Source organism: Lepisosteus platostomus, chromosome 26 (genome assembly GCF_059453375.1).
Source record: "Lepisosteus platostomus isolate fLepPlt1 chromosome 26, fLepPlt1.hap1, whole genome shotgun sequence".
In the NCBI taxonomy this organism is placed as follows: Eukaryota; Metazoa; Chordata; class Actinopteri; order Semionotiformes; family Lepisosteidae; genus Lepisosteus; species Lepisosteus platostomus.
The window spans coordinates 8067066-8087417 of NC_142636.1; the positions used below are offsets into that span (position 1 = coordinate 8067066).

At 43.2% G+C, this 20352-nt stretch overlaps 1 long non-coding RNA gene across 1 annotated transcript; it reads left to right on the plus strand.

Moving 5' to 3' along the window:
• The first annotated feature begins 1424 nt into the window (after nt 1–1424).
• Nucleotides 1425–6723, plus strand: LOC148639932 (uncharacterized). Its single transcript, XR_015930588.1, has 2 exons — nt 1425–2150; nt 5699–6723. It is a non-coding gene; the product is annotated as an uncharacterized LOC148639932 (long non-coding RNA).
• Nucleotides 6724–20352: the final 13629 nt, after the last annotated feature.

Genomic DNA, 20352 nt, shown 5'->3' on the forward strand with positions numbered 1-20352 from the left:
GATACCATGCTCATGGAGAGTACCATTCCACACAACATTTCCAATAGCAGAATGCTTGTCAAGAAATGAAATTGTACCACAGTGTTTACATTTTGTTTGGTGTGGCAAGGCTGCTAAGTCTTTTCAGACTAATATTTTGATGCCCTGGGTTATATTTTCTGATTAAATGAGTGTTAGGTTGCATTGAAGACAATCTGAACCCTAACCCTAACTACCCAAACCCTTAGCTAGGGTTAGGGTAAGTGTTATTAGAAAACATAGAGGATGTTTGATGGCATGGCTGTGTTTTAGGACAGAAGAGAAATTGAGGAAAAGTGACATCTTAACGTTCTCTGCACATTTTTTTCTTGCATATATGTCTCTATATATTGCATTGCCCTAAATAGGGATGTTGTCTAAATCCCCAAAAAGCAAAAGTTTGATAGAAAGTGGTTAAACAACTTAATCTGTTGCATTTGGCATTGAATGCACTGGTATTTTAACAGTTGTAGCTACAATTTATTGGGTGTTCCAGACTCTTAACCTATTTAACGCTGATACCATGCTCATGGAGAGTACAGTTCCATACTAAATTTCCAATAGCAGAATACTTGTCAAAAAATGAAATTGTACCACAATTGGTACATTTTGATTGGTGTGGCCAGGCTGCTAAGTCTTTTCAGAGTAATATGTTGATGCTCTGAGTTATATTCTCTGCTTAAAGAGTGTTAGTGAAATGCTATTGAGCTGTGAAGAAGACCCCCTATCATAATATATCACCTGTAGTGTTATCTTCAAAAAATCATTAAAAAATAAGAAAACGTTCCACAACCCAAAGCAAGGTTGTGTAAGGTGAGGGGGGCTGTCTGATGTGTAAAACACCTGGTTGCAGCACTGTGGCTGTTGTGCTTTAAAAGCTATTGAGTCATGATGAAGACCCCCTATCCCAGTGTATTACCTGTAGTGTTATCTTCAAAAAATCATTAAAAAATAAAGAAAAGTTTCACAACCCAAAACAAAGCTGGGAAAGGTCAGAGGACCTGCTTAGTTTGTAAAACACTTACTTGCAGCATTGTGGGTGCTGTGGTTTGAATGCTATTGGCTTGTGAACAGCATTCCCCTATCCCAGTGCATAGTGCCACATTAGATAAAAGCACGAGAAAAAGAGATTCAGAACGCAAAGCTGTGTCAGTCTTCTGTGTAAACAATCGGTTTGAACATCATGGGAGCTGTTTTTAATAAGCTGCTGAGTAAAGAATATTTGTAAATGGTGTAAATGGCTCTTCTTTGTTTTCACTGTGAAAGTTAGTTTTTAAAAGTTTATATTTAAACACGAGAAGTACAGAAAATGAGACAGAATATTAAAATAGATACAGAAATAGACATTTCACTGCCAGAGGAATTCACAATTATAAAAGCTGAAAATGATACTTTTTACATATTTCTGTTGTTTGTCTTGCCTTTGGATTCTTTACATTTCTAGTAGAGTTTAATCAAAATGAATTCTACTTTAAAATGTGAGCTGAATTCCACTCTCAGTTTGGGGCGTCGCTGTGACGGCGGAGAGAAATCTCTCTCCTTTCACAAGGCGCGACCCTGAACCCGGAGTCAGGCGTCAGTGTGTCGAGCAGTGTCGCTGTGTTGAGGGACAGAAGGAAGACGCAGACAATTCGGATCAATGACATCGCCTTTATTTCAATATTGACATTTCACAAGTTCGGATTCATTTCATATATCGTGTCAGAAACAGTCTTGTTGAGGAAGTTGCTTTCAGCTTCAGTTGTTCAGTCTGGACACGGAGAGACAATTCGCGGAACGTCTTGAGCGCTGGTTCCCGGATAGAGAGAGTCTCCACTGCGGAAACTCTCGGAGACTGAGGTCGTCTCTCCCTGCGGGATCTCGGCTCCTGGATGGACGAGGCCGATTGAAACCAGCAGGCGGGGAGGAGACTGCAGCAGGACCCTCATGATGACCAGAAGCGGTTCCAGGTTTTTCCAGAGCCTAACCGCAGCCTCCAGCACTCCGGCCAGAGACAGCAAAACGCGTTTAGTCCCGTCGAGGAAATCACAGGCCCTGTCTGAGCAGGAGCGCCCGTGAGGCTGAGCGCTGGGCGCAGCTGTGGGCACAGAGCTCCCGGGCTGCAGCGGGCTGCTGTGGGCGGGGCCTTCGAGGTGCGTCACTGCCCGAGGGGCGGGGCCTTCGAGTTGCGTCACTGTCCGAGGGGCGGGGCCCGCAGGAAAGGGAGTCTGGTTGATCATGGTGATTTATCCGGAAGCGGAGAGCTGTCGCGCTGTGTGCTCGGGGCTTTATTCTGTACTTAAAACATTCGGAATAACTTTCGGACTATTGCTGTTTTTTTTTTATCGAAGACTCTGTTCTGCCGAAAAGAAATTTCGGTTATTAGTCCGGATTTCGCTTTCCGAAGATGAAAAACCGCGCCAATCAATTCGTCGTCGAATGTTTAAGCCGCTTGATTTAAGGAATAGTACATTGTCTTGTTAATACTTTTGTTTCCATTGAATGTAATATATATTTTCCTTTTTATACGTTAATATTTGTATTGGTGCAGAGACAAGTACCCGAGAGACCTGACCCGACTCGCATCATTGTGCCTCAATTGAGTAAATTCCTTTCGCTTCTCGGATTATCTTCTTGGATTACTGGTATTTTTCTCCGTATGTTTATCGATGGGTTGAGGCACTTGTTTCTTTCCTTTATCGAAGATTTTGTTGCGCACTCAATTAGCAGCAAAAGTTGCGCTAAACCGGCTCCCTATTGTTTTGTTCATTTGATTTTTTTTTTGCGTTTTGGATTTTAATCCATTTTAATCCGATATTGTCGGTGTGGGTGAGGAGACGGGCTGGACTCGGACCCGGGGATCAGCACACCGGCCCGCCAGCGGAACCGCGGAACCCCGTCCTCCGGGCTCCCAGAAACCCGCTGAGCCGAGACCCGAGTCGCGGTCGGTTCGGACGCTTTGGACCTGCGGGTATATCGGAATGTGATTTCACATGAATCCGCACTGACCATGAGTTTGTAAGACATGATTCGCATGAAGTAGAGAAGAACGATTTCGAAATTTGTACTTTGGGGTCTAGAGCAAACCTCGAATGTTTTACATCCGGACGTCCTTGGTTTTGTCGGACTATAATCGTTTTAGTTGTCGTTTTTTCTTTCTCAATGAGTCTTTTGCGCAGTTTTCGATGGAAAGAATGAATTTTTCGGCTTTTTTTCCTGACGGATTTGGGATCATTGTCCTGTACTTCGATCCTGTCTGAGGCGGTGAAAAGGGTAGTTTTCGTATCCATTTCCATATTTTGGTGCATTTCGAAAATTGACATTCGTAATAAATATTGTTGTAATTGAACCCAAGTGCTTTCGAGTTTTCACTGAGGGTGTTGTGTGAGTCCTACTGTCCTGAGTGTAATTCCTCTCTCTGTATCTGTGTGTTGCTACATCCATCAGTTTCCAATCATTTGTGCCACATCAATAGAGCGCTACTGCGCGTCAGTATATAATTATTTCTGGTGTGACACTAACAGACCTGCTCTAGGTGTAGCAGGAGTAAAAATAAGACGTGAAAAGATTTGGGTTTGAAATGGTGTTCGTGTCTCTTCTTTGTTTCACTGTGAAAGTGTTGTGCACTTCCTGCTCTGCTTTTCTCTGCTCGCTCTCTCAGCGAGAAATGTCCGCTTCTGTTCACCTCAACACTACAGAGACACGGTGGCAGAGCGCGGTTTCTGGAGTGGACGGGCAGAGAAAGGTGTCGGTCACCTGTACAAGCTGTAAACTGTCGGAGTGGAGGACAGGGTGTTGTGGGCTGAGCTGAAACTCCATACACAGAGAGAATGCACTCTGCTCTGGTGCCGGACTGTGGGCAGAAAGAATTCAAGAGGTTTTGCGGGCGGGGAAGCGAGAGACTAACTTCACGGTTTACAAGAAAACGAAAGCTAGCGGAGTGTGTCACTGCTCTCTTCCTGGCGCTGTCTCAGCCGGCCTGAGGACTCTCGGTTTGGGGCGTCGCTGTGATTGTGGATAGGAATCGCTCTCCTCCTACAAACCGCTGCCCTGAACCCGGAGTATAATTTTTTCTTATTTTTTTTCTTTATTATTTGAGTCCCAGCAATATTGCATTTTGCGTCTTGAGAAAGATATTGTGCCAGCACTACAAACAGTTTAATAATAAAAAACAGTTCATCAACTTGTTTGGAGGAGTTTGATTTTTTTTAAAGTAAGTGTTTACATGTCTTAATCTGTTGCATTTGGCATTGAATGCACTGGCATTTTAACAGTTTATTGGGTTTTCCAGACTCTTAACCTATTTAACGCTGATACCATGCTCATGGAGAGTACCATTCCACACAACATTTCCAATAGCAGAATGCTTGTCAAGAAATGAAATTGTACCACAGTGTTTACATTTTGTTTGGTGTGGCAAGGCTGCTAAGTCTTTTCAGACTAATATTTTGATGCCCTGGGTTATATTTTCTGATTAAATGAGTGTTAGGTTGCATTGAAAACAATCTGAACCCTAACCCTAACTACCCAAACCCTTAGCTAGGGTTAGGGTAAGTGTTATTAGAAAACATAGAGGATGTTTGATGGCATGGCTGTGTTTTAGGACAGAAGAGAAATTGAGGAAAAGTGACATCTTAACGTTCTCTGCACATTTTTTTTCTTGCATATATGTTTCTATATATTGCATTGCCCTAAATAGGGATGTTGTCTAAATCCCCAAAAAGCAAAAGTTTGATAGAAAGTGGTTAAACAACTTAATCTGTTGCATTTGGCATTGAATGCACTGGTATTTTAACAGTTGTAGCTACAATTTATTGGGTGTTCCAGACTCTTAACCTATTTAACGCTGATACCATGCTCATGGAGAGTACAGTTCCATACTAAATTTCCAATAGCAGAACACATTAGTTTTCGTATCCATTTCCATATTTTGGTGCATTTCGAAAATTGACATTCGTAATAAAGATTGTTGTAATTGAACCCAAGTGCTTTCGAGTTTTCACTGAGGGTGTTGTGTGAGTCCTACTGTCCTGAGTGTAATTCCTCTCTCTGTTTCTGTGTGTTGCTACATCCATCAGTTTCCAATCATTTGTGCCACATCAATAGAGCGCTACTGCGCGTCAGTATATAATTCTTTCTGGTGTGACAATAACAGACCTGCTCTAGGTTTAGCAGGAGTAAAAATAAGACGTGAAAAGATTTGGGTTTGAAATGGTGTTCGTGTCTCATATTTCATATATCGTGTCAGAAACAGTCTTGTTGAGGAAGTTGCTTTCAGCTTCAGTTGTTCAGTCTGGACACGGAGAGACAATTCGCGGAACGTCTTGAGCGCTGGTTCCACTGAGTCTCCACTGCGCAAAGTCTCGGAGACTGAGGTCGTCTCTCCCTGCGGGATCTCGGCTCCTGGATGGACGAGGCCGATTGAAACCGGCAGGCGGGGAGGAGACTGCAGCAGGACCCTCATGATGACCAGAAGCGGTTCCAGGTTTTTCCAGAGCCTAACCGCAGCGTCCAGCACTCCGGCCAGAGACAGCAAAACGCGTTTAGTCCCGTCGAGGAAATCACAGGCCCTGTCTAAGCAGGAGCTCCCATGAGCCTGAGCGCTGGGCGCAGCTGTGGGCACAGAGCTCTCGGGCTGCAGCGGGCTGCTGTGGGCGGGGCCTTCGAGGGGCGTCACGGCCCGAGGGGCGGGGCCTTCGAGGTGCATCACGGCCCGAGGTTCGGGGCCCGCAGGAGAGGGAGTCTGGTTGATCATGGTGATTTCTCTGGTAGCGGAGAGCTGCTGTCGCGCTGTGCGCTCGGGGCTTTATACTGTACTTAAAACATTCGGAATAACTTTCGGACTATTTTCGTTTTTTTTTTTATCGAAGACTCTGTTCCGCCGAAAAGAAATTTCGGTTATTAGTCCGGATTTCGCTTTCCGAAGATGAAAAACCGCGCCAATCAATTCGTCGTCGAATGTTTAAGCCGCTTGATTTAAGGAATAGTACATTGTTTTGTTAATACTTTTGTTTCCATTGAATGTAATATATATTTTCCTTTTTATACGTTAATATTTGTATTGGTGCAGAGACAAGTACCCGAGAGACCTGACCCGACTCGCATCATTGTGCCTCAATTGAGTAAATTCCTTTCGCTTCCCGGATTATCTTCTTGGATTACTGGTATTTTTCTCCGTATGTTTATCGATGGGTTGAGGCACTTGTTTCTTTCCTTTATCGAAGATTTTGTTGCGCACTCAATTAGCAGCAAAAGTTGCGCTAAACCGGCTCCCCGTCCTCCGGGCTCCCAGAAACCCGCAGAGCCGAGACCCGAGTCGCGGTCGGTTCGGACGCTTTGGACCTGCGGGTATATCGGAATGTGTTTTCACATGAATCCGCACTGGCCATGAGTTTGTAAGACATGATTCGCATGAAGTAGAGAAGAACGATTTCGAAATTTGTACTTTGGGGTCTAGAGCAAACCTCGAATGTTTTACATCCGGACGTCCTTGGTTTTGTCGGACTATAATCGTTTTAGTTGTCGTTTTTTCTTTCTCAATGAGTCTTTTGCGCAGTTTTCGATGGAAAGAATGAATTTTTCGGCTTTTTTTCCTGACGGATTTGGGATCATTGTCCTGTACTTCGATCCTGTCTGAGGCGGTGAAAAGGGTAGTTTTCGTATCCATTTCCATATTTTGGTGCATTTCGAAAATTGACATTCGTAATAAATATTGTTGTAATTGAACCCAAGTGCTTTCGAGTTTTCACTGAGGGTGTTGTGTGAGTCCTACTGTCCTGAGTGTAATTCCTCTCTCTGTTTCTGTGTGTTGCTACATCCATCAGTTTCCAATCATTTGTGCCACATCAATAGAGCGCTACTGCGCGTCAGTATATAATTATTTCTGGTGTGACACTAACAGACCTGCTCTAGGTGTAGCAGGAGTAAAAATAAGACGTGAAAAGATTTGGGTTTGAAATGGTGTTCGTGTCTCTTCTTTGTTTCGCTGTGAAAGTGTTGTGCACTTCCTGCTCTGCTTTTCTCTGCTCGCTCTCTCAGCGAGAAATTTCCGCTTCTGTTCACCTCAACACTACAGAGACACGGTGGCAGAGCGCGGTTTCTGGAGTGGACGGGCAGAGAAAGGTGTCGGTCACCTGTACAAGCTGTAAACTGTCGGAGTGGAGGACAGGGTGTTGTGGGCTGAGCTGAAACTCCATACACAGAGAGAATGCACTCTGCTCTGGTTCCGGACTGTGGGCAGAAAGAATTCAAGAGGTTTTGCGAGGCGGGGAAGCGAGAGACTAACTTCACGGTTTACAAGAAAACGAAAGCTAGCGGAGTGTGTCTCAGGCGCTGGGGACGGGCGTCACTGCTCTCTTCCTGGCCGCTTGATTTAACGAATAGTACATTGTTTTGTTAATACTTTTGTTTCCATTGAATTTAATATATATTTTCCTTTTAATACGTTAATATTTGTATCGGTGCAGAGACAAGTACACGAGAGACCTGACCGGAGTCGCATCATTTTGTCTCAGTTGAGTAAATTCCTTTCGCATCTCGTGTCTTTCTCGGATTATCTTCTTGGATTACTGGTATTTTCCACCGTATGTTTATCGATGGGATGAGGCACTGGTCGTGTTTTTGTCTTCATCGAAGATTCTGTTGCGCCTTTTTGGTGAAAGTGTCCGAAAGTAAACCCAAACCTCTCAATTAGCAGCAAAGGTTGCTGTAAACCGACTCCCTGCTGGTTTTGTTCATTTGATTTTTTTTTTGCGTTTTGGATTTTCATCCATTTTTATCCGGTATTGTCGGTGTGGCTGAGGAGACGGGCTGGACTCGGACCCGGGGGTCAGCACACCGGCCCGCCAGCGGAACCGCGGAACCCCGTCCTCCGGGCTCCCAGAAACCCGCAGAGCCGAGACCCGAGTCGCGGTAGGTTCGGACGCTTTGGACCTGCGGGTATATCGGAATGTGATTTCACATGAATCCGCACTGACCATGAGTTTGTAAGACATGATTCGCATGAAGTAGAGAAGAACGATTTCGAAATTTGTACTTTGGGGTCTAGAGCAAACCTCGAATGTTTTACATCCGGACGTCCTCGCTTTTGTCGGACTATAATCGTTTTACTTGTCGTTTTTTCCTTCCTCGAAGAGTCTTTTGCGCAGTTTTCGATGGAAAGAATGAAGTTTTCGACTCTTTTTCCTGACGGATTTGGGATCATTGTCCTGTCCTATGATCCTGTCTGAGGCGGTGAAAAGGTAGTTTTCGTATTCATTTCCATATTTTGTTGCATTTCGAAAATTTAAATTCGGAATAAAGATTGTTGTAATTGAACCCAAGTGCTTTCGAGTTTTCATTGAGGGTGTTGTGTGAGTCCTACTGTCCTGAGTGTAATTCCTCTCTCTGTATCTGTGTGTTGCTACATCCATCAGTATATAATTTCTGGTGTGACACTAACAGACCTGCTCTAGGTGTAGCAGGAGTAAAAATATGACGTGAAAAGATTTGGGTTTGAAATAAAGGCGATGTCATTGGACTGAACAGCAAACTGAGAGTGGAATTCAATTCACATTTTAAAGTAGAATTCATTTTGATTAAACTCTACTAGAAATGTAAAGAATCCAAAGACAAAACAAACAATGGAAATATGTAAAAAGTATCATTTTCAGCTTTTATATTTGTGAATTCCTCTAGCAGTGAAATGTCTATTAATGTTTCCATTTTAATATTGTCTCCTTTTTTTGTATTTATCGTGTTAAAATATAAACTTTAAAAAAATAACTCTTTCACAGTGACAACAAAGAAGAGCCATTTACACCATTTCAAACCTAACTTTTGTGTTAATCTGTACTCCTGCTAATAAATGCAGCAGGTCTGTCAGTGCCACACCAGAAAGAATATTTGGAAACTGATGGATGTAGCAACAAATCTAGAGAGAGGAAGTACAGCCGGGTCTGAAGGGTTTTAATAAAAACTCGGAAAAACTTGGGTTCAATTACAAGATTAATGTCGAATTTAAATTTTCGAAGTGCAACAAACGCTGGAAATGAACATGAAGAATCCTTTCCTTCACCCCCTCAGACAGGACCATAGCACAGGAAACCGATCCCGATAAAAATCCGATGAATAATTCTTTTTCACCATAAATGCGCCAAAGGTTCTTCGAGAAAGAAAAACGCGTCAAAAAACAGCCAGCGCTCACCGCATTAATAAACATCCGGAGGAATATACCAGTAATCCAAGAAGATAATCCGAGAAGCGAAAGGAATATTGAATTGAAACACAATGATGCGAGTCGGGTAAGGTCTCTCGGGTAATTGTCTCTGCACCGATACAAATATGAACGTATAAAAAGGAAAATATATATTACATTCAATGGAAACAAAAGTATTAACAAAACAATGTACTATTCCTTAAATCAAGCGTCTTAAACATTCGAAGACGAATTGATTGGCGCGGTTTTTAATCGTCGGAAAGCGAAATCCGGACTAATAACCGAAATTTCTTTTCGGAGCAACAGAGTCTTCGATAAAGAAAAAACAGCAATAGTCCGGAGTTATTCCGAGTATTTTAAGTATAAAGCCCCGAGCGCACAGCGCGACAGCTCTCCGCTTCCGGATAAATCACCATGAACAGCCAGTCTCCCTCACCTGCGGGCCCCGCCCCTCGGGCAGGGACGCCACTCGAAGGCCACGCCCCTCGGGCAGTGACGCACTTCGAACGCCCCGCCCACAGCAGCCCGCTGCAGCCCGGGAGCTCTGTGCCCATAGCTGCGCCTAGCGCTCAGGCTCACGGGAGCTCCTGCTTAGACAGGGCCTGTGATTTCCTCGACGGGAGTAAACGCGTTTTGCTGTCTCTGGCCGGAGTGCTGGAGGCTGCGGTTAGGCTCTGGAAAAACCTGGAACCGCTTCTGGCCATCATGAGGGTCCTGCAGCAGTCTCCTCCCCGCCTGCCGGTTTAAAACCAATGGAATGAATTAATGGGTTCATTGGTATTAAATGAAAGCCCTGGGTCTCTACTTTCACATGTAGTGAAACATGAAATACCATTTAAGCGCATTTCTTAGAATGTGAATCTTCTCTGAAATGTGTTTGGAGAAATAAAGTTGATTTTGATTTAAAAAAATCAAACTCCTCCAACCAAGTGGAGGAACTGTTTTAATTGTTAAACTGTAGTGCTGGCAAAATATATTTTTCAAGACGCAAAATGCAATATTGCTTGAACTCAAATAAAGAAGAAATGAAGAAATATTCTTCATCTGATTCATTGTCGTTTTTTCTTTCTCAATGAGTCTTTTGCGCAGTTTTCGATGGAAAGAATGAATTTTTCGGCTCTTTTTCCTGAATGATTTGGGATCATTGTCCTGTCCTATGATCCTGTCTGAGGCGCTGAAAAAGTAGTTTTCGTATTCATTTCCATATTTTGTTGCATTTCGAAAATTGAAATTCGGAATAAAGATTGTTGTAATTGAACCCAAGTGCTTTCGAGTTTTCATTTAGGGTGTTGTGTGAGTCCTACTGTCCTGAGTGTAATTCCTCTCTCTGTATCTGTGTGTTGCTACATCCATCAGTTTCCAATCATTTGTGCCACATCAACAGAGCGCTACTGCGCGTCAGTACATAATTCTTTCTGGTGTGACACTAACAGACCTGCTCTAGGTGTAGCAGGAGTAAAAATAAGACGTGAAAAGATTTGGGTTTGAAATGGTGTTCGTCTCTTCTTTGTTTCACCGTGAAAGTGTTGTTCACTTCCTGCTCTGCTTTTCTCTGCGTCCTAGTTCTCTGCTCGCTCTCTCAGCGAGAAATTTCCGCTTCTGTTCATCTCAACACTACAGAGACACGGTGGCAGAGCGTGGTTTCTGGAGTGGACGGGCAGAGAAAGGTGTCGGTCACCTGTACAAGCTGTAAACTGTCGGAGTGGAATACTGGAATATTCCTCGGTATGTTTATTGATGGGGTGGGACTTTCCGCAGTGGAGACTCTCCCTTTCCGGGAACCAGCCCTCAAGACGTTCCGCGAATTGCCTCTCCGTGTCCAGACTGAACAACTGTAGCTAAAAGCAATTTCCTCAACAAGACTGTTTCTGACACGATTAATGAAATGAATCCGAACTTGTGAAATGTCAATATTGAAATAAAGGCGATGTCATTGGACTGAACAGCAAACTGAGAGTGGAATTCAATTCACATTTTAAAGTAGAATTCATTTTGATTAAACTCTACTAGAAATGTAAAGAATCCAAAGACAAGACAAACAATGGAAATATGTAAAAAGTATCATTTTCAGCTTTTATATTTGTGAATTCCTCTAGCAGTGAAATGTCTATTAATGTTTCCATTTTAATATTGTCTCCTTTTTTTGTGCGTCACTGTCCGAGGGGCGGGGCCCGCAGGAGAGGGAGTCTGGTTGGTAATAAATGCAGCAGGTCTGTCAGTGCCACACCAGAAAGAATATTTGAAAACTGATGGATGTAGCAACAAATCTAGAGAGAGGAAGTACAGCCGGGTCTGAAAGGTTTTAATAAAAACGTGGAAAAACTTGGGTTCAATTACAAGATTAATGTCGAATTTAAATTTTCGAAGTGGAACAAACGCTGGAAATGAACATGAACAATCCTTTCCTTCACCCCCTCAGACAGGATCATAGCACAGGAAACCGATCCCGATAAAAATCCGATGAATAATTCTTTTTCACCATAAATGCGCCAAAGGTTCTTCGAGAAAGAAAAACTCGTCGAAAAACAGCCAGCGCTCACCGCATTAATAAACATCCGGAGGAATATAGCAGTAATCCAAGAAGATAATCCGAGAAGCGAAAGGAATATTGAATTGAAACACAATGATGCGAGTCGGGTAAGGTCTCTCGGGTAATTGTCTCTGCACCGATACAAATATGAACGTATAAAAAGGAAAATATATATTACATTCAATGGAAACAAAAGTATTAACAAAACAATGTACTATTCCTTAAATCAAGCGTCTTAAACATTCGAAGACGAATTGATTGGCGCGGTTTTTAATCGTCGGAAAGCGAAATCCGGACTAATAACCGAAATTTCTTTTCGGAGCAACAGAGTCTTCGATAAAGAAAAAACAGCAATAGTCCGGAGTTATTCCGAGTATTTTAAGTATAAAGCCCCGAGCGCACAGCGCGACAGCAGCACTCCGCTTCCGGATAAATCACCATGACCAACCAGACTCCCTCACCTGTGGGCCCCGCCCCTCGGGCAGGGACGCCACTCGAAGGCCACGCCCCTCGGGCAGTGACGCACTTCGAACGCCCCGCCCACAGCAGCCCGCTGCAGCCCGGGAGCTCTGTGCCCATAGCTGCGCCTAGCGCTCAGGCTCACGGGAGCTCCTGCTTAGACAGGGCCTGTGATTTCCTCGACGGGAGTAAACGCGTTTTGCTGTCTCTGGCCGGAGTGCTGGAGGCTGCAGTTAGGCTCTGGAAAAACCTGGAACCGCTTCTGGCCATCATGAGGGTCCTGCAGCACTCTCCTCCCCGCCTGCCGGTTTAAAACCAATGGAATGAATTAATGGGTTCATTGGTATTAAATGAAAGCCCTGGGTCTCTACTTTCACATGTAGTGAAACATGAAATACCGTTTAAGCGCATTTCTTAGAATGTGAATCTTCTCTGAAATGTGTTTGGAGAAATAAAGTTGATTTTGATTTAAAAAAAATCAAACTCCTCCAACCAAGTGGAGAAACTGTTTTAATTGTTAAACTGTAGTGCTGGCAAAATATCTTTTTCAAGACGCAAAATGCAATATTGCTTGAACTCAAATAAAGAAGAAATGAAGAAATATTCTTCATCTGATTCATTGTCGTTTTTTCTTTCTCAATGAGTCTTTTGCGCAGTTTTCGATGGAAAGAATGAATTTTTCGGCTCTTTTTCCTGAATGATTTGGGATCATTGTCCTGTCCTATGATCCTGTCTGAGGCGGTGAAAAGGTAGTTTTCGTATTCATTTCCATATTTTGTTGCATTTCGAAAATTGAAATTCGGAATAAAGATTGTTGTAATTGAACCCAAGTGCTTTCGAGTTTTCACTGAGGGTGTTGTGTGAGTCCTACTGTCCTGAGTGTAATTCCTCTCTCTGTTTCTGTGTGTTGCTACATCCATCAGTTTCCAATCATTTGTGCCACATCAATAGAGCGCTACTGCGCGTCAGTATATAATTTCTGGTGTGACACTTACAGACCTGCTCTAGGTGTAGCAGGAGTAAAAATAAGACGTGAAGAGATTTGGGTTTTAAATGGTGTTCGTGTCTCTTCTTTGTTTCACTGTGAAAGTGTTGTGCACTTCCTGCTCTGCTTTTCTCTGCGTCCTAGTTCTCTGCTCGCTCTCTCAGCGAGAAATGTCCGCTTCTGTTCACCTCAACACTACAGAGACACGGTGGCAGAGCGCGGTTTCTGGAGTGGACGGGCAGAGAAAGGTGTCGGTCACCTGTACAAGCTCTAAACTGTCGGAGTGGAATACTGGAATATTCCTCGGTATGTTTATTGATGGGGTGGGACTTTCCGCAGTGGAGACTCTCCCTTTCCGGGAACCAGCCCTCAAGACGTTCCGCGAATTGCCTCTCCGTGTCCAGACTGAACAACTGTAGCTAAAAGCAATTTCCTCAACAAGACTGTTTCTGACACGATTAATGAAATGAATCCGAACTTGTGAAATGTCAATATTGAAATAAAGGCGATGTCATTGGACTGAACAGCAAACTGAGAGTGGAATTCAATTCACATTTTAAAGTAGAATTCATTTTGATTAAACTCTACTAGAAATGTAAAGAATCCAAAGACAAGACAAACAATGGAAATATGTAAAAAGTATCATTTTCAGCTTTTATATTTGTGAATTCCTCTAGCAGTGAAATGTCTATTAATGTTTCCATTTTAATATTGTCTCCTTTTTTTGTGCGTCACTGTCCGAGGGGCGGGGCCCGCAGGAGAGGGAGTCTGGTTGGTAATAAATGCAGCAGGTCTGTCAGTGCCACACCAGAAAGAATATTTGAAAACTGATGGATGTAGCAACAAATCTAGAGAGAGGAAGTACAGCCGGGTCTGAAAGGTTTTAATAAAAACGTGGAAAAACTTGGGTTCAATTACAAGATTAATGTCGAATTTAAATTTTCGAAGTGGAACAAACGCTGGAAATGAACATGAACAATCCTTTCCTTCACCCCCTCAGACAGGATCATTGCACAGGAAACCGATCCCGATAAAAATCCGATGAATAATTCTTTTTCACCATAAATGCGCCAAAGGTTCTTCGAGAAAGAAAAACTCGTCGAAAAACAGCCAGCGCTCACCGCATTAATAAACATCCGGAGGAATATAGCAGTAATCCAAGAAGATAATCCGAGAAGCGAAAGGAATATTGAATTGAAACACAATGATGCGAGTCGGGTAAGGTCTCTCGGGTAATTGTCTCTGCACCGATACAAATATGAACGTATAAAAAGGAAAATATATATTACATTCAATGGAAACAAAAGTATTAACAAAACAATGTACTATTCCTTAAATCAAGCGTCTTAAACATTCGAAGACGAATTGATTGGCGCGGTTTTTAATCGTCGGAAAGCGAAATCCGGACTAATAACCGAAATTTCTTTTCGGAGCAACAGAGTCTTCGATAAAGAAAAAACAGCAATAGTCCGGAGTTATTCCGAGTATTTTAAGTATAAAGCCCCGAGCGCACAGCGCGACAGCTCTCCGCTTCCGGATAAATCACCATGAACAGCCAGTCTCCCTCACCTGCGGGCCCCGCCCCTCGGGCAGGGACGCCACTCGAAGGCCACGCCCCTCGGGCAGTGACGCACTTCGAACGCCCCGCCCACAGCAGCCCGCTGCAGCCCGGGAGCTCTGTGCCCATAGCTGCGCCTAGCGCTCAGGCTCACGGGAGCTCCTGCTTAGACAGGGCCTGTGATTTCCTCGACGGGAGTAAACGCGTTTTGCTGTCTCTGGCCGGAGTGCTGGAGGCTGCGGTTAGGCTCTGGAAAAACCTGGAACCGCTTCTGGCCATCATGAGGGTCCTGCAGCAGTCTCCTCCCCGCCTGCCGGTTTAAAACCAATGGAATGAATTAATGGGTTCATTGGTATTAAATGAAAGCCCTGGGTCTCTACTTTCACATGTAGTGAAACATGAAATACCATTTAAGCGCATTTCTTAGAATGTGAATCTTCTCTGAAATGTGTTTGGAGAAATAAAGTTGATTTTGATTTAAAAAAATCAAACTCCTCCAACCAAGTGGAGGAACTGTTTTAATTGTTAAACTGTAGTGCTGGCAAAATATATTTTTCAAGACGCAAAATGCAATATTGCTTGAACTCAAATAAAGAAGAAATGAAGAAATATTCTTCATCTGATTCATTGTCGTTTTTTCTTTCTCAATGAGTCTTTTGCGCAGTTTTCGATGGAAAGAATGAATTTTTCGGCTCTTTTTCCTGAATGATTTGGGATCATTGTCCTGTCCTATGATCCTGTCTGAGGCGCTGAAAAAGTAGTTTTCGTATTCATTTCCATATTTTGTTGCATTTCGAAAATTGAAATTCGGAATAAAGATTGTTGTAATTGAACCCAAGTGCTTTCGAGTTTTCATTTAGGGTGTTGTGTGAGTCCTACTGTCCTGAGTGTAATTCCTCTCTCTGTATCTGTGTGTTGCTACATCCATCAGTTTCCAATCATTTGTGCCACATCAACAGAGCGCTACTGCGCGTCAGTACATAATTCTTTCTGGTGTGACACTAACAGACCTGCTCTAGGTGTAGCAGGAGTAAAAATAAGACGTGAAAAGATTTGGGTTTGAAATGGTGTTCGTCTCTTCTTTGTTTCACCGTGAAAGTGTTGTTCACTTCCTGCTCTGCTTTTCTCTGCGTCCTAGTTCTCTGCTCGCTCTCTCAGCGAGAAATTTCCGCTTCTGTTCATCTCAACACTACAGAGACACGGTGGCAGAGCGTGGTTTCTGGAGTGGACGGGCAGAGAAAGGTGTCGGTCACCTGTACAAGCTGTAAACTGTCGGAGTGGAATACTGGAATATTCCTCGGTATGTTTATTGATGGGGTGGGACTTTCCGCAGTGGAGACTCTCCCTGTCCTGGAACCAGCGCTCAAGAAGTTCCGCGAATTGCCTCTCCGTGTCCAGACTGAACAACTGAAGCTGAAAGCAACTTCCTCAACAAGACTGTTTCTGACACGATTAATGAAATGAATCCGAACTTGTGAAATGTCAATATTGAAATAAAGGCGATGTCATTGGACTGATTTGTCTGCGTCTTCCTTCTGTCCCTCAACACAGCGACACTGCTCGACACACTGCCGCCTGAAGACCGAACTGGGCCTCTGCTGTGGTGCGGGGAGCGGGCTGTGTTCAAACTCTCTGGTGAAGGTTTCACACTCCGGGTTCAGGGCCGCGCCTTGTGAAAGGAGAGCGATTTCTCTCCGCCGTCACAGCGACGCCCCAAACTGAGAGTGGAATTCAATTCACATTTTAAAGTAGAATTCATTTTGATTAAACTCTACTAGAAATGTAAAGAATCCAAAGACAAGACAAACAATAAAAAATATGTAAAAAGTATCATTTTCAACTTTTATATTTGTGAATTCCTCTAGCAGTGAAATGTCTATTAATGTTTCCATTTTAATATTGTCTCCTTTTTTTGTATTTCTCGTGTTAAAATATAAACTTTAAAAAAATAACTCTTTCACAGTGAAAACAAAGAAGAGCCATTTACACCATTTCAAACCTAACTTTTGTGTTAATCTGTACTCCTGCTAATAAATGCAGCAGGTCTGTCAGTGCCACACCAGAAAGAATATTTGGAAACTGATGGATGTAGCAACAAATCTAGAGAGAGGAAGTACAGCCGGGTCTGAAGGGTTTTAATAAAAACTCGGAAAAACTTGGGTTCAATTACAAGATTAATGTCGAATTTAAATTTTCGAAGTGGAACAAACGCTGGAAATGAACATGAACAATCCTTTCCTTCACCCCCTCAGACAGGATCATAGCACAGGAAACCGATCCCGATAAAAATCCGATGAATAATTCTTTTTCACCATAAATGCGCCAAAGGTTCTTCGAGAAAGAAAAACTCGTCGAAAAACAGGCAGCGCTCACCGCATTAATAAACATCCGGAGGAATATAGCAGTAATCCAAGAAGATAATCCGAGAAGCGAAAGGAATATTGAATTGAAACACAATGATGCGAGTCGGGTAAGGTCTCTCGGGTAATTGTCTCTGCACCGATACAAATATGAACGTATAAAAAGGAAAATATATATTACATTCAATGGAAACAAAAGTATTAACAAAACAATGTACTATTCCTTAAATCAAGCGTCTTAAACATTCGACGACGAATTGATTGGCGCGGTTTTTAATCGTCGGAAAGCGAAATCCGGACTAATAACCGAAATTTATTTTCGGCGCAACAGAGTCTTCGATAAAGAAAAAACAGCAATAGTCCGGAGTTATTCCGAATATTTTAAGTACAGTATATAGCCCCGAGCACACAGCGCGACAGCTCTCCGCTTCCGGATAAATCACCATGACCAACCAGACTCCCTCACCTGCGGGCCCCGCCCCTCAGACAGTGACGCACCTCGAAGGCCCCGCCCCTCGGGCAGTGACGCACTTCGAACGCCCCGCCCACAGCAGCCCGCTGCAGCCCGAGAGCTCTGTGCCCATAGCTGCGCCCAGCGCTCAGGCTCACGGGAGCTCCTGCTTAGACGGGGCCTGTGATTTCCTCGACGGGAGTAAACGCGTTTTGCTGTCTATGGCCGGAGTCCTGGAGGCTGCGGTTAGGCTCTGGAAAAACCTGGAACCGCTTCTGGCCATCATGAGGGTCCAGCAGAAGTCTCCTCCCCGCCTGCCGGTTTAAAACCAATGGAATGAATTAATGGGTTCATTGGTATTAAATGAAAGCCCTGGGTCTCTACTTTCACATGTAGTGAAACATGAAATACCGTTTAAGCGCATTTCTTAGAATGTGAATCTTCTCTGAAATGTGTTTGGAGAAATAAAGTTGATTTTGATTTAAAAAAAATCAAACTCCTCCAACCAAGTGGAGGAACTGTTTTAATTGTTAAACTGTAGTGCTGGCAAAATATCTTTTTCAAGACGCAAAATGCAATATTGCTTGAACTCAAATGATAAAGAAGAAATGAAGAAATATTCTTCATCTGATTCATTGTCGTTTTTTCTTTCTCAATGAGTCTTTTGCGCAGTTTTCGATGGAAAGAATGAATTTCTCGGCTTTTTTTCCTGAAGGATTTGGGATCATAGCAGCCATATCACCGTGCAACTCACAACTGGCAACCCACTGAAGCTAAGCGGGCATTACTCTGCTCTCTTCCCCACTGATAACTGATGTGTGGTGAGCGTTCTGGCGCACTATGGCTGCCATCGCATCATCCAGGTGGATGCTGCACATTTGTGGTGGTGGAGGGGGATCCCCATTACCTGTAAAGCGCCTTGAGTGGAGTGTCCAGAAAAGCGCTATATAAGTATAAGCAATTATTATTAATTAATTATTAAATTATTATCATTGTCCTGTACTACGATCCTGTCTGAGGCGGTGAAAAGGGTAGTTTTCGTATCCATTTCCATATTTTGGTGCATTTCGAAAATTGACATTCGTAATAAAGATTGTTGTAATTGAACCCAAGTGCTTTCGAGTTTTCACTGAGGGTGTTGTGTGAGTCCTACTGTCCTGAGTGTAATTCCTCTCTCTGTATCTGTGTGTTGCTACATCCATCAGTTTCCAATCATTTGTGCCACATCAATAGAGCGCTACTGCGCGTCAGTATATAATTATTTCTGGTGTGACACTAACAGACCTGCTCTAGGTGTAGCAGGAGTAAAAATAAGACGTGAAAAGATTTGGGTTTGAAATGGTGTTCGTGTCTCTTCTTTGTTTCACCGTGAAAGTGTTGTGCACTTCCTGCTCTGCTTTTCTCTGCTCGCTCTCTCAGCGAGAAATTTCCGCTTCTGTTCACCTCAACACTACAGAGACACGGTGGCAGAGCACGGTTTCTGGAGTGGACGGGCAGAGAAAGGTGTCGGTCACCTGTACAAGCTGTAAACTGTCGGAGTGGAGGACAGGGTGTTGTGGGCTGAGCTGAAACTCCATACACAGAGAGAATGCACTCTGCTCTGGTGCCGGACTGTGGGCAGAAAGAATTCAAGAGGTTTTGCGAGGCGGGGAAGCGAGAGACTAACTTCACGGTTTACAAGAAAACCAAAGCTAGCGGAGTGTGTCACTGCTCTCTTACTGGCGATGACTCAGCCGGCCTGAGGACTCTCGGTTTGGGGCGTCGCTGTGATTGTGGATAGGAATCGCTCTCCTCCTACAAACTGCTGCCCTGAACCCGGAGTATATTTTTTTCTTATTTTTTTTCTTTATTATTTGAGTCCCAGCAATATTGCTTTTTGCGTCTTGAGAAAGATATTTTGCCAGCACTACAAACAGTTTAATAATAAAAACACAGTTCATCAACTTGTTTGGAGGAGTTTGATTTTTTTAAAAGTAAGTGTTTACATGTCTTAATCTGTTGCATTTGGCATTGAATGCACTGGCATTTTAACAGTTTATTGGGTTTTCCAGACTCTTAACCTATTTAACGCTGATACCATGCTCATGGAGAGTACCATTCCACACAACATTTCCAATAGCAGAATGCTTGTCAAGAAATGAAATTGTACCACAGTGTTTACATTTTGTTTGGTGTGGCAAGGCTGCTAAGTCTTTTCAGACTAATATTTTGATGCCCTGGGTTATATTTTCTGATTAAATGAGTGTTAGGTTGCATTGAAGAAAATCTGAACCCTAACCCTAACTACCCAAACCCTTAGCTAGGGTTAGGGTAAGTGTTATTAGAAAACATAGAGGATGTTTGATGGCATGGAATTTTCCTGCTGTCAGCAGTATTGTGAATATAGTTGACCCTTACCTGAATGAAAACAGGACATAAAGAAAGGGTTTCAGAAATCAAACAAAGCTTTATTCCCGTGCTCACAGTCTGGGTAATTGGAGACAGCGCTGTTCTGCTTCCTATGGACGGGTTTTTCGCACGAAGCTGTATTGAACATTATTTCTCGCGTAGTGAACGTGTGTACACAGCGGTCCCCCGGGTTCCAGTTAGAGCGTAATTACGTATCGATGAAGAACCGGAGGTTTAAAAAAAGATAATCAGCTCACTGATAGTTTGATGTAGAAGCTGTAGAAATTTCCACAAGTCGTGGTCTTTAAAATGCATTTGGTTTGAAGGCGTCCTTTTTTTGCTAAGGGTGTCCATTGCGAAGATATGGACAAAAGAATATTCGTGCGTGGTAAAAAAAATCCTAAAAACGACAAAGTGAAGGCTGAGAA